This window comes from Sus scrofa, chromosome 6 (genome assembly GCF_054392235.1).
Source record: "Sus scrofa isolate SSC_HxYL_T2T_F1_AM1 chromosome 6, Sscrofa_HxYL_maternal_Yorkshire_Landrace_v2.0, whole genome shotgun sequence".
NCBI lineage: Eukaryota > Metazoa > Chordata > Mammalia > Artiodactyla > Suidae > Sus > Sus scrofa.
In genome coordinates, this window is record NC_139388.1 from 150,668,139 (window position 1) to 150,681,846 (window position 13,708).

Here is a 13,708-nt window from a genome sequence, read left to right on the forward strand (position 1 = left end):
GCTGACTTGCCCCGCCTCCCAACAGATGGTACTGGAATAGAATCTTTGCTACTGGGATGGAATCTTTGCTACTGGTCAGTGCTGGAGAAACTACATCAAGAATTCTTGTTCTTGGTTCTTTTGACAAGTCTCCAAACAAACCACCTTCTTTTTGCTGATTTATTCAATATTGTCACAGTTAAGAAGCTCTCTATTTCCTTTGCATGCATGCCTTGATTAGATTCCTAGCCTGGCTAGTTTTCATATAGGGCCTTTTCTGTGTCTCAAGGGGACTTCTGCAAAATCACAGAAGAATTTATTATTTAACTTTCACAGACTAGCTGATTGAGGCACCATGCTGCAAGTGTCTGTGCACTAGTTCCAGATAGATTTGGACAGCTGTCATATGGAGGACACAAGTAAGGTCCAAAGGCAGCACACAGAGGTCTTAAAGGCATGGAGGGAAGAGAGACCAGGAGAGACTGGGGGGCCAGATAAAGAAGAGCGGGTAACATGTTGAGAGATGAAAAAACTGAGGCAAGGCCATGAACAATGTGAAATCAGAAATATGTCCCCGCTTTGGTCCTGTTTGGGAGGACATTTATAACCGTCTTATTTGGTTAGAACACTAGGTTTCAGTCAGGGAGCAGAGTGGAAGAGATGTGCAAAAGCAGCATGGTCAGGGCCAGATCTTGGACAGCTTTTTATGCTGGATAAAGGCATCTTGAGTTTCTTTGGCAAACAAGGTGGAGCTCTCGAAAGCTGTTCAGCAGAAGAATGGTGCACACAAAGAGGTTTATAGATATCTTTTTTTTTTTTTTTTTTTTTTGTCTTTTTGCCTTTTCTAGGGCCGTTCCCGTGGCATATGGAGATTCCCAAGCTAGGGGTCTAATCGGAGCTGTAGCTGCTGGCCTACGCCGGAGCCACAGCAACTCGGGATCCGAGCCGGGTCTGCAACCTACAGCACAGCTCACGACAACGCCGGATCGTCAACCCACTGAGCAAGGCCAGGGATCGAACCCGCAACCTCATGGTTCCTAGTCGGATTCGTTAACCACTGCGCCACGACAGGAACTCCTACAGATATCTTAATGCTGTTATACAGTTGTGTGATGTTTTGCAGTTACAGATCTCTTTCATATGCATAATCTTTTTAATCCTCATCATGCTTTGTGATGTATTATTGTCTGTATTATGTAGAGGAAGGGACTGAATTCAGGGAGTTTAAGTGTCTCACCTCAAATCCCATAACTAGTAAATGCGGAAACCGAGAGCAGAGCCTAGGCTTTCTGCTTCAGCTTCAGTGCTCTTGCTTTTACAATGCAGCCTATAAGAGGAATTACTGATCCAATAGCAGTAAGATTGCAAGGATAATAGGAGGGATAGAGAATAAGCACCTGATAAATTATTATTATCAGAGAGTATTTTTTGCAGGAAAAGTTAGCCATTAAGAAGTAATGAGTTTGCATCTATTATCTGGGTCACCTTGCTGTACAGTAGAAAATGGACAGAACACTGTAAACCAGCTATAATGGAAAAAATAAAAATCTTTGTAAAATTAAAAAAAAAGTAATGAGATCCCAAACAGGTGTTATCAGAGGGAATGGAAGGGTTATTTATATTTTACACTTCTTTTTACTTGTAGAATGAAAGCTGTCAAAGAAATGTCAAGAATCAATAGGGAATTGAAGCAAAGGCATTGGGAATAAACATGGTAGGCAGGGAGAAGAGGAAGAGAGATTTCCTGTCTCTTGAAACATCATGGGCTGAAACCTCTTTCACCCAGCTATAAGAAAGTGCCTCCACCTGGGGCTCTCCTGGGTGATGTCTCCAATTACCCAGGATCTGGGGCACTTTTCCATGTGAGAATGGCATTGCATTTGCCAGTCAAGAGTTTGCTGAGAGCCAAAAGCCTACAATACAGTGTTTTCCAGTTGACAAAGCATTTTCAAGTTTGCTCCCTTTCTTCTTCAAAGCCATGGAAGTTGTCTCCGTTTTTACAGATGAGATCATTGAGGCTCATCGAGGTGAGGAGACTTGCTTTAGAATCTAAAATTTCTTCACTGTCCAGTATGGTAGTTACTAACCATGTGTGGCTGTTGAGCACTTAAAATGTAGTGAGTCTCATGTGAGACGTGCCGCAGGTGTAACATACACACTGGATTTCACAGACTCTGTATAGAAAAAATATCTGTAAAATAGCTCCATAAAGTTTTATATTTAACATGTGAAATTATGATATTTTGCATATATTAAATTCAGTAAAATACATTATTAAAATGAATCGCATGTCTCTTTTTATAAGCCTTCTAGAAAACTTTAAATTACCTCTGAGTATTGTATTATATGTCAATTGAATAGCCCTGTTCTAGACTTGAGTACTCCAAGGCCAACATGCATTCTCCTCAAAACACTTGATTTCGAAGAGGTGGTTAATAAGGGGAATGATTAGTATTTATCCTGTACCAAAGTTTCTAGGCAGCTAATTTAATCTTCATCATCATTTCATGACCTGAGTATTATTTTACATATGATAGATCCTTTGACTCTTGCAGATGAGAGACAGAGAAATTCAGTAGCTCTCTCAGGGTCACAGATTTGGTGGAATCAGAATTCAGACTCAGACAATCTGCCTCCAGTGCCATCGGGGCTGCTTTAGTGGCTGCCTCTGTTGGCTAAGTCCCAAGGAGACATTTGGATAGACTTTGCTCTCTTTTTGATCAACCAGAAGGCAGGCAGCATGTGAGAGATTATAGGTATGATCTTATTTAATCTTTGCAACCACCCCATTAAGTAATTCTTCTTCTTCTTCTTCTTTTTTTTTTTTTTGTCTTTCCCACGACATATGGCGGTTCCCAGGCTAGGGGTCGAATTGGAGCTGTAGCCGCCAGCCTACACCAGAGCCACAGCAATGCCAGATCCAAGCCACATCTACAACCCACACCACAGCTCATGGCAATGCCAGATCTCTAACCCACTGAGTGAGGCCAGGGATCGAACCCGCAATCTCATGGTTCCCTGTCAGATTTGTTAACCACTGAGCCACAACGGGAACTCCAGTAATTATTATTCTTATTTTTACTTATAGCTGAGTAAACTGAGGCTCAGAGAGATTGCACAAGCTGCCCAAAGTCACAATAGGTCTGTGATGGAACTCTGTCTGTAACCTGGCCTGAATCTAAAGTCGATGCCCCATCACTACATTCGTCTATGAAAAGGCTGAGTCCCCGTGGGTGCTTCCCTGGCTAACCCTGACCTCCTGAAGCAGACTCTCTGGGCTGGACTCTGGGAATTTGTTCTTAGAGTTGCCTTAGGTGACCCCAGTCCTCAGCCAAGTTTGGCAATAACCACCCTATCTAAGTCTTTCGTTTTTAACATTTTTTTTACCTGGGAGTCTTGCCCCTTTAATCTGTCCCAGGAGCTGATAAATTTTTAAAAAAAGGAAAAGGGAAAAAAAACAAACAAAACCCAATATTTCCCTTAGGCAGCCTTCAGTGGGGCTGACCATTCATTCCAGTAGAGTCCCTGGTTCTTTCAAATCTTATCATCATCTGCCCTACAAGGTGGGCTGCAATGATCTAATTAAGCAGAGATAATCCTAGACTTCAGAGATAAAACAGCCAGTCCTCCTGAAGACATGCTTAGAAACATCTAAGTGGTCCAGGGCTGTGTCAGAGATGAGCGAGGTGAGGATTTAAGGAGCGCAGAGGTGGGGGACATGGAGCAGGAGACCCAGAGGCTCTAGACGTGATGTATGGGGCTCTTGGTGATTCAATAAAAACCACAGGTTGTGAATAAAGGCACAGCGTGAATAAAACCAAGTGACTAATTGAGGGGAGGGGTGTGTGTGTGTGTGTGTGTGTGTGTGTGTGTGCGAGTGTACGCACATGTGGTGGGAAGGTTAAGTATGTTTTTTGTAGCCTTGTTTGCAGGTAGACAAGCAGTGGCTTTATGTGACAGATTCCCAACTTCTGACTGGCACATCAATATAAAATTAGGCCCTAGGTTTCATGGCACCCCAACTCGACGTAGAAGCAAACCAGAATTGTTGGAGAATCTGAGAAAGAAGCCCACATTGCATCTACCACAGCTAGTTCATCTTCCTTTGACCCATTTCTCTTGCTTTCGCAGTACTTCCGATCCTGCCCTAACTTCCCTGGTTTGTAAACCACGTCACTTAACTGAATTCAGCTCCAGACTTTAGAAAAACAAAAATTTGAATTTCAGCAATGGTTTTCTTGGCATTTCTGCCTCTGAAGAATTTTACTTGATTCCAATTTTTCCTTTTCACCCTTGGAAGATCATACTTATCAGCTGGGCTTACTCTTTCCCTGTCTCTGCTTTTCTACTGCAGTGTCTCAGGCAGTATAATGCAGTGTCTGTTAAAAGTGATTAAAGATTTCAGTGTCTGGTTTAAACCAATATTTACCAGGGAAATCCCGCCAACATAAATGTGCCGGCGAGGTAGAAAATATTGGCTTAAATCAATCCTTCCCTGAACACACACATACAAACAAGGACTGTAAATGTTTTGCATGTCACTTCTGACATTTTTGGCCCCTTTTTGCCAGTTTCACACATGCATCAATTTAACATAGATTCTGAGCAGTCTTAATACTTAGATAATCTAGAAAATAGATTCCAATGGTGATTTTTAAAAAAGCTTTCTTATTAGCTGAGGTTTGCTGTTTGTTTTGTTTCTGCTTTGGTGGTTTTCTCTAGCATTTATCACACAGGGTCATGTAATTTTGTTTAAAAGGATTCTTTGAATTATGAGAATTAGTATTTTTTGAAATAATAAACAAGGGAATACTGATCTTTTAAAAAGTAGATTATATTACAAAGTTTATTTGCAGAAGCGTACAACAGACATTTTGAGATTAAGTCGGTCTTGTTGAGTGATACTTTAATTTAGCAAACATTTACTGAGCTGATTTTATTCACAGATTGAATTTATTGAATGAGTAAAATACTACTACGCTTCAAATGAATTTTAAATAGTTGTAGTTTGGAGTCAAAATTATTTTTCTGAAATTGGGTAGCCCAGGCAGCCAGCAGTCAGAAGGTCCCAGCTGGCACCTGGCAGCCACAGCTTCCAGGAGAACCGGAGATGGTGAAGGGTGAGTGAGTTTTACAAGCTCAGGACCAAACCCTCAGTAAAAACGTTAAATTTAAGTTCCCATACTGCACTTCCTCTTGGGTAGGGAGGGCTGGGTCTGAGAAGAGGGAATGACTCATCTGCAAAAGGGCCCGCTGGAATTGCTAATGGCAAGCCTCATAAACAGCAAGCACTTAATAAATGCTTGCCTTATAAACAATTAAAATAAAAGGCAATAACCTACTCTAACGCCCTGGTTCAGTGTGGAATGTTCTGATCAAGGTTTGAGGGGCAAGAACAATTTCTATATCTAATCATGGTAAAATCCTCTTGGTCATTTTCTCTAACTCCAAACGTTCAGGAGCTGACGCATCAAAAACTGAAGGACCATGGGAAGGATAGAGAAGCACCATTGAGAGTCTGTCTGAACAAAATCTAATCTTCAAAACAACTGTGTGAAGTCGATTGCATTATCACTAATGTGCAGATGACAGAACAAGTGGGAAAGGAAATAGTGAATGACGCTGGAAAGGTGACCTCGTGTCTGGGCTCACTAGCAGACCCCAGTCGGGGTACAAAGAAGCCAAAGACAAGCATTGCTGTCCTCAAGAAATGTGTGATCCGGGAGGGGAGCAGAAATGCTCCGGCACAGAAGGCAAATGGCAAGGGCACTCTGTCATCTAAGAAGGACCAGTAACAGCAAGGCATGCCTGTGCTTTGAACAGAGCAGGTGCCTAATACATATTTGTGGAAGTGCACTCACATAACTGAACTAAAAGCCAAACAAAGGAAATTAGAGATGGAAAGCCGTGGTGTCCAAAAGGAAATGCAACCCAGCAGTGGGGAGATACGTCTTACCAAACAGAGAGTGTTGAAAAAAAATGGTCAGAGTCAGGGTGGGGCCAGATTATGAAGTGGTGGGGTCTGGACTTAATGCAGGAGGAGGAAGGAGCAATTGGAGGTTCTTTAAGAGGGGAGAGGCATCAGGAAAGAGGGAATTTAAGAGAGTTGGGCCAAAGGGAGCAGGGCAGATGGTTCTCAATAGAAAGTAGCTAGAGTTAAGGATCCCAGCAAAACCTAACTGCAGGGATCTAAGCTGAAAACAATGCAGGTTAGAATAGGTGATGACAATGGGATGGAAGAGATACGTTTTCAGTAATGAAAAAAAACGCACTAATTCATAACATGGCAAAAAACAATACATTGTTCTTCATAAGATGGAGAGAGGGGTGTCTAAAGTTGTCTCTACAGCTTCTAGCCTTGGGGTAGGCCTAAGAGCAGAACCACGGACAGATATGAGGGAGGTAGGGGAGGTTAATGTTACTTTGGACTGCCTGGAGTTTGCTGTGATTCCCACATGACAAAGACTTGGGGTGGGTCTCTGTTAAGTGGACAGAGCTGCAGGCGTGGATTTCTTCCAAGGATTATGAGCCAGGGATGGTGAGCACACACTGCCTGGCCATGACTCTTGGTGGCATATGTCTATCTTCTAATTGGTTCCTAGAGAAAGGTCAGTGACAAACACAAGATTCCTCCTGATTATCTCACCAATTCTTTGCTCTGCTCCCCATCTCCTCAGTCCCAAGTTGCCACAAAGTCACAGTGAAGCTATAAGTGATATATGTCTTGGAAGATTTCCAGCTCTTCAGGGCACAAGCCCAATGCAGGAGATTTCCCGCTTCTCAATATCCGCAAGGAATCAGGCTAACATCTCTTGGAGAGGACCCTTAAAGCTGGAAGGGGCCCAAGAGACTGACCATATTTCAACAAACTCCTTGGTTTTTAGGTGATGATGCCAAGGTCAGGAGAAGAGAACTAACACCTCCAAGATCTATTCCCTCTGTGAAAGAGCAGGAACCAGTTTTTAATTTTTATAGAACCTGTTGTTGCCACTTCAATGTGCCTCATCTCTGACTGGCAACATTTCAAGTCCCATTCAATTAAACTAGTATTTATGGATACATAATAGGTGTCAATCCCTATGCTAGACACAAAGGACACGACAAGGATAAATAGAACAATTACTGACACTGAAGCACTTACAGTCCAGAAAGACTATTTGAGAACAGGAGTAATTGCTTTTCCTTGGGTAGGAGTGGAGGTGAAGGCTTCCGGGAGGAAGTTATGCCTGCTAGGGTTTTAAAGGATGAATAGGAGTTTGCCTGGCAGGAGATAGAAAAAGAAAGTAAGTGTATTCTATATGCAAAGGGAATAGCATGTATCAAAGTAAAGAGATGATACCTTATAGTGCTTGGAGTTACTATATGGGTTTAGTACTTCTATGTTACAGAGGAAGAACAGCAGGAGAGGAATTTAAAAGTGAGTGTGTGTGTGTGTTTGGGCCAGGGGTGAGTGAAAAACATGAAGAAGATGTCCACAGGTCCCTGGGTGATATTCTATAGAGGTATAGTTAGGATCAGAGATATATGGATTATATATGAATACAGTTAGAATTGGAGATATATAGGTACATGAATTAGAGAGCAAAAGTCAGTCAACTATTAAAAAATGACCAGACAGTACTTATTTTAGGCTTGTGAGCCACATGGTCCGAGTTGCAAATATTCAGCTCTGCCATTTAAGCATGAAAGCAGCCACAGACAGGACGGAAACAAATGCAAGTGACTTGTTCTAATAAGGCATTATTTGCAAAAACAAGTGTCCCGCCCGAGGGCGGTACTTGCCCATCATTACTACAGAAACATCCGGGATCCCAATATCACTCTCCATACCTGTGGCAGACAGAGCAAAGGCCTCCTAAAGATGTCTATATCCTAATCCTTGCAACCTCTCAATATATTATGCTACATGGCAAAGGGGGATTCAGAGGGTGGATGGGAATAAGGTTGCTCAGGAGCTAACCTAGTAGTAATTTCAGATTATTATCTAGGTGGGCCCAATGTATAAGGGTCCTTAAATGTGGACGAAGGCTGATGAGTCAATGTCCTCGTGATGGAATATGGGAAACATTCAACTGACCATTGTTGGCTTTGAGTATGGAAGAAAGTCAGGAGCCAAAGAATGTAGGCAGCCTCTAGAAGCTGGAAACGGCAAGAAAATGAATGTTCCCCTAGAGACGCCAGAAAGGAACAGAGCCAAAACCTCGATCTGGGTTGTCCTAAGCCACAAAGTTTGTGAAATTTCTTACAAAGGCTACAGAAAACTAATACAATACGCACGTGAGCTAATAAACCTCCTAAACACTGCAGCGTTAAGAACTCAGGCTTCACATCCACTTAAATCCTCCTTTAGGGGAAAAGGGTAGGTTCAAGAAATCGGGGTTTGGATGTGAGAAGGTTAGGCAATGCTTCAGGGTGTATCTAGAATAAGGAGCTGCTTTTAAACTGAACAGGCTTCATGGATCTCTGATGGGGCAGAAGAGGCTCTGCAACAAAAACTTCACTTGATTTGTGTTCTCTGGGGGCTCCCAGACCTATACGCCTGGGGAAAGAGAAACTTGGGCTCATGAGGGTGCAGGCAAAAGTCCCAGAGCAGGTCTGTAGGCTCAGAGTGGGGAAGTGGGCTGTCAGACATCAGCCTCTGACTTTCTATTCCACCCGCAGCAGGCCACCCCTGCCACCTGCTATGCCACCGTACCACTGACATCACAGCGGATACAGTTTGCTGTTCTAAAATGTGCATTATGAGGAAAACGAGACCGTGATACTGGTGGCATTTGACTAAAGGAAGCAGCAGTCCAAAGATGAGCTTGGGCAGCCTGGCAGGCATGGGCGGTTTAGGGTCATTTCAGAGACAGCTGGGCACTCAAGAAGATAGGTCAGTTGAGGTCAAGGGCCTCTGCCCAAGAGTTCTCTTACACTACCTGCCATGGCCAGGGGCATGGGCCACGGGTTCTACCCTCCCTTCCATACTGTAAACATCCTGAAAGCAAAGACTTCCTCACAGCAGCTACCCCAGTGCCTTCTAACTCCAGGCTACCTCACTGCCCAGTAGCTAAGTGATTAGGAGTAAAACCAAGACCGCAATGGCAGATCTTGTCATAACCAAAAAGATTCTCACCCAAAATGTGGAAGGTACATTTCCATTTACAAAACCTCCTTGCATACACTGTCTCAAACGATCCCCCTAAGGATGTTATGAGGTGAGTGTCCACGAACCCATGTTGCTGATAAGGAGAATGCATTTTACCCACATTGAGCCGCTACATTAACACCCAACAGCTCACAGCTGGAAGAGCTGGGCCCAAATCCAGGCCTTGGTGTCTTAGGTGGGAGCCCACTGCTCCCCGCTCCCTCCTTCTTTTTCTCCCTCCCTTCTTGAAACACCGAGTATCTGCTCTGCAGCAGCCAACATGGTCCAAGGTAACCACAGATATGAAGGCAACTAGGAAGGGAGTTCCCGTTGTGGCGCAGTGGTTAACAAATCTGACTTGGGACCATGGGGTTTCGGGTTCGATCCCTGGCCTTGCTCAGTGGGTTAAGGATCCGGCGTTGCTGTGAGCTGTGGTGTAGGTTGCAGATGCGGCTCGGATCCAGCGTTGCTGTGGCTCTGGTGTGGGCCAGTGGCTACAGCTCCGATTGGACCCCTGGCCTGGGAACCTCCATGTGCCGCGGGAGCAGCTCAAGAAAAGGGAAAAAGACAAAAGAAAAAAAAAAGTTAACTAAGAAGGTTCTGGGCCTAAGAACATCACAGTTTATTGGGGGAGGCAGACATGCCAATGTGTCCATTGTGATACAACCTAAGACGAAGACATCTGAGTATTCGCTGTGCTGTGTACTGAGTATCACCTTTAACATCTTATGTAAATATTGTCTTCCCCACTTTACAGGTAAGGAAAGGTAAGTTTAGAGTCATTAAGCATCTCATAAATTGTGGCCAGGATCCTCCCTTCTCTCTTAATTAATTCTTCCTGGTCTCACACTCTGAGCCACTATGTTGTCCCATGTCAACATAGGCACCAGCACAGAGCCCTACAGCAAGACAGTGGAAAAAGCAGGGGAAAGACAGATTGACGTCTCAGCCGAATTAGAGAAGGAAGCTTTCCCTAGAAAGTGGGACATGCACATAGAATTCAGTGAAAATGAATGAATCCGGTCATTTAAAGATGATCTTTAAGTTTGACCCCCGATTCTAAAATCTGAGCAGGAGAAGAGAGCATCCTAGAAATTCGATGCCATTTAAAAATATTTTTCTGAGTGAACTATTAGGTGCAAAGCATTGCCCAGGAGATTCTGTGAGGAATCAGATTTGGGCCCAATTCTTAAGGAGATAATCCTGCATTTGCCCTGAAAGAGAGGAGGTGAAGCCACTGCCTAAGAGAGGCGTAGAAGAAAAACTTCTGAACTGGGAGATGAGAGATTTGGATTTTCTTTCCAGGTTTATCCCTAGTTCACTCCAGCAAACCCCTCAGCCTCTCAGTTATATTTCTTTGATTTTGAAACCTGGTGTTGGAACAGGTGATGTCCAGAGCTTCTTTTAGTTCTGTTGTTCTGTTAGTTGACTCATTAAGGAAACAGAGGCAAAGTTCTTCCTTGAGTCCATGGGGTGGAAAGGGAGAGTGTAGTTTACCTCATCAGAAGCCCTCCCATAGGAGGTGCCCAGGGCACCTGAACCCTCAGATGCCCAGCAGCCATCAGGGGTGAGCTGCTAGCCACCAGCCTGTTCTCTACTCTCAGCCTTGCAAAGGTTCCCCTAAATAATGAAACCACAAAGACAGAGACCCTAAGAGGTTAGCACGATGCCTTGCCCATCAACAGTGCTAAGTGGATGCTTGAAGCTATTACACTATTAGCGTTGCTCTCATAGAATGACAGCAACCCACACTCTTTACAGGGAATATTCTATGCACAAGGGGCCATAAGGAGTGCTTTGCTGACAATTATCCACTCCTCCTGGCAAATGTAAGCAGTGTGACCATCTCTACTCTAGAGATGAATCTGTGGCTGGAGAAGGTTAAATAACTTGCCTAAAGCCACACAACCCCTCCTCCAGCAGAGAGCCTGCCCTCCCACCCAGGACTGTCTGACCCCAAAGACCTGGCTCTCCATGCCCCAGCTCAACTTTGCCACCCTCTGTGATGCTTCCAATTTGGGTACCCTTCCTTCATGTTAACCTGTACTGAGCAACAGGGAAGGACATATCATACCACACTCTTACCTTAGAGTCTGCAAAGTGCTTTCTCACACATCCATTATCAGATTCTCTTGGCAGCCAGAGAATGAGGTGGAGCGTTATCTCTGTTTTATAGAAGACACTGAGTCTCAAGGGAAGCTGAGTAACTTGGAGGTTTCTTCAACCTTGCTGCCATGCTAATCATGGACTCATCTAAATTTCTGACCACTCTGGGACATTATGTTTCAGAACATTATGTCATGTGTCTTAAAATGTATCCAGTTATTTATATTTGCATTGCAGCATGGTTAACATAGGGCCTTTCCAGAGAGATATTACCAAATGCCAACTGGTATTTCCTTAAACCTCCTTCCAAGACTTGGTGGATGTCATTTCCAAATAATTAAGAATAATTCAATGAATCCTAAAGTTCCAAACCTTCATAACCCTACAATTTTCTTCTTTTGGGAATGCCAGTATATTTGCTGAACCTCATCCTCTTTAGAATGTATCTGTAAACTGCACAGACCATTTTGAACCTTCTTTTCTGATTATAAGGCTGTATGCAGTGCTATGGAGCAGATTATGAGGGACTTTCTTATAAGTTTTCTACACACTATATCTAAATGCAATTTTAACATAGCTTTGTATATGTCAGAAACATATCCGTTGAGTCTTCCCAACTTCCTACCCAAAGAAAGCATGTAGAAAAGAAAGATAAATACAGTTTTTATCGGTCTCACATCATCAGAATTTTACCACGAGAGGAGGTGGTACTCTGCGAGGTTGTGTGATGGTTAAATCAATCCAAACAACTGCCACATGAGACAACAGGGATGAATCTCATAGACGTAAATGTCGAGGAAAAGACATCCAATGCTAAGAAGCACAGGGATGATTCAATTTATGTAAAGTTCAAAAGAGGCAAAAACGCATGTCTGATGTGAGAAGTCAATGGAGTTTCAGTCATGGCTCAGTGGAAAGCAATCTGGCTAGTGTCCATGAGGATGCAAGTTCGATCCCTGGCCTCGCTCGATGGGTTAAGGATCTAGCGTTGCTGTGGCTATGGCATAGGATGGCATCTACAGCTCCAATTTGACCCCTAGCCTGAGAACTTCCATATGCAGAAGGGGGCGGCCCTAAAATCACCAAAAAAAAAAAAAAAGTCAAGAGAGCTGTTACCTTGACTCGGTTACCTGGACAGGGGCTGGGACTGGAAGGGGACTTGAAAGGAACTTCCATGGGGCTGGCAATGATCTGTCTCTTGTCTGGGTACCGGCTGCATGGGTGTGTTTGTTTTATAAAAATTCACTGACTTCTACACTTGAGATTTGTGCTCTTTTCTCTATGTATGTGATACTTCGCTCAAACATTTCTAGGGAAAAAAATCAATTAACTCCCTACTTTCTTAGGTCTTGACAACTATCACTAGCATCTTGATTCTTCTGTCCCTTCTGTTTCCCCTTTGCAGCTTCTCATTTAAGTGTCCACCTCTATGCTGAAATTGCTCAATTAAAATCAACCTGTTTATCCATCCCAGTTTGTATTTTTTTTCATGGCTACTGGAGGGTAGAGCCGGCATGGTTTGAAGAAGAAAAGGTTCTGCCATATACATTGGTGAGTCCTTGAACAGGCTGCTTGTTCAATGTGACTCTGAGGGTCTCTACCTGTAAAACTGGGGTACTAATGGCTACATCATGAGGTTATGATTATTCATCGTGAACATTAAATGAAATAATGTGCACAAATGCCATCAGCAATCCTAGGATAAAGGTACTCTCAGAAATCTGGCTTTTGCTCTTAGTTCCTGCCCACCTTGCTCAGGCTGCTTGGATCTTTCACAGGAATCCCATCAACAATCATATATGAAACAAAAATATTCCTCACTACTTGGGATTTCCTGGAAAACTCTCATTGTCCATATTTTCTCTTCTGCTGCCACAGTGGAAAGTGTCAACACTAGATTAATCGCATTCAACATAAATCACTACCCTAACCTTGGCAGGGCTCGAAGGGCAGTTTTATCATCTCCCTACTCACTCCCCACAGTTGTTGTATGAAAAGGTTCCCACAGCTCCTAAATTCCCATTCTCATGGCTACCCTCTCACGTTTACCAAAAATCCAATTTCCCATGTCACCTGTAAGAAAAAGGTCAATTTGAATTCCATTAGCTTTACCCTTTTACCTCATGAGCCTTCTTCATCTCCACTTTGACCTAGCCATTGTAGTTTCCTTCCTTGTTTGGTTTCGTTTTTTTCTCCTCCATCTGTAGTTTGTTTTTGCTTTTCCAGGACCTTGCTAATTTCAGTTACAACCTCATTCATTCATACCTTTAACATTTGGTTCTCCATGACCTTCACTGCTTCTGCCCATACATATGATCATTTATGTTTTGCTCATCCAACAACAACCGAAAAGCTCTTCTTTATGCCCTACGTTGATATTATCCTTCTTTTATCACCACCTTCCAGAGAAATTATTTCACATTATTATTATTATTTTTTTAGGGCTGTATCCATGGCATATGGAAGTTCCCAGGCTAGGGGTCTAATCTGAGC

The 13,708-nt window shown here is 43.2% G+C and overlaps 1 protein-coding gene across 9 annotated transcripts in view; it reads right to left on the bottom strand.

The window, feature by feature from the left end:
- PDE4B (phosphodiesterase 4B) overlaps positions 1-13,708 on the bottom strand; it is a 552,462-nt gene that overhangs the window by 57,332 nt on the left and 481,422 nt on the right. The window contains exon 1 of one of the 9 annotated variants that reach the window (XM_021093173.2): positions 11,195-11,364. The gene's annotated coding sequence lies outside the window, so the exon portion shown is untranslated. 9 annotated transcript variants of the gene reach the window in all.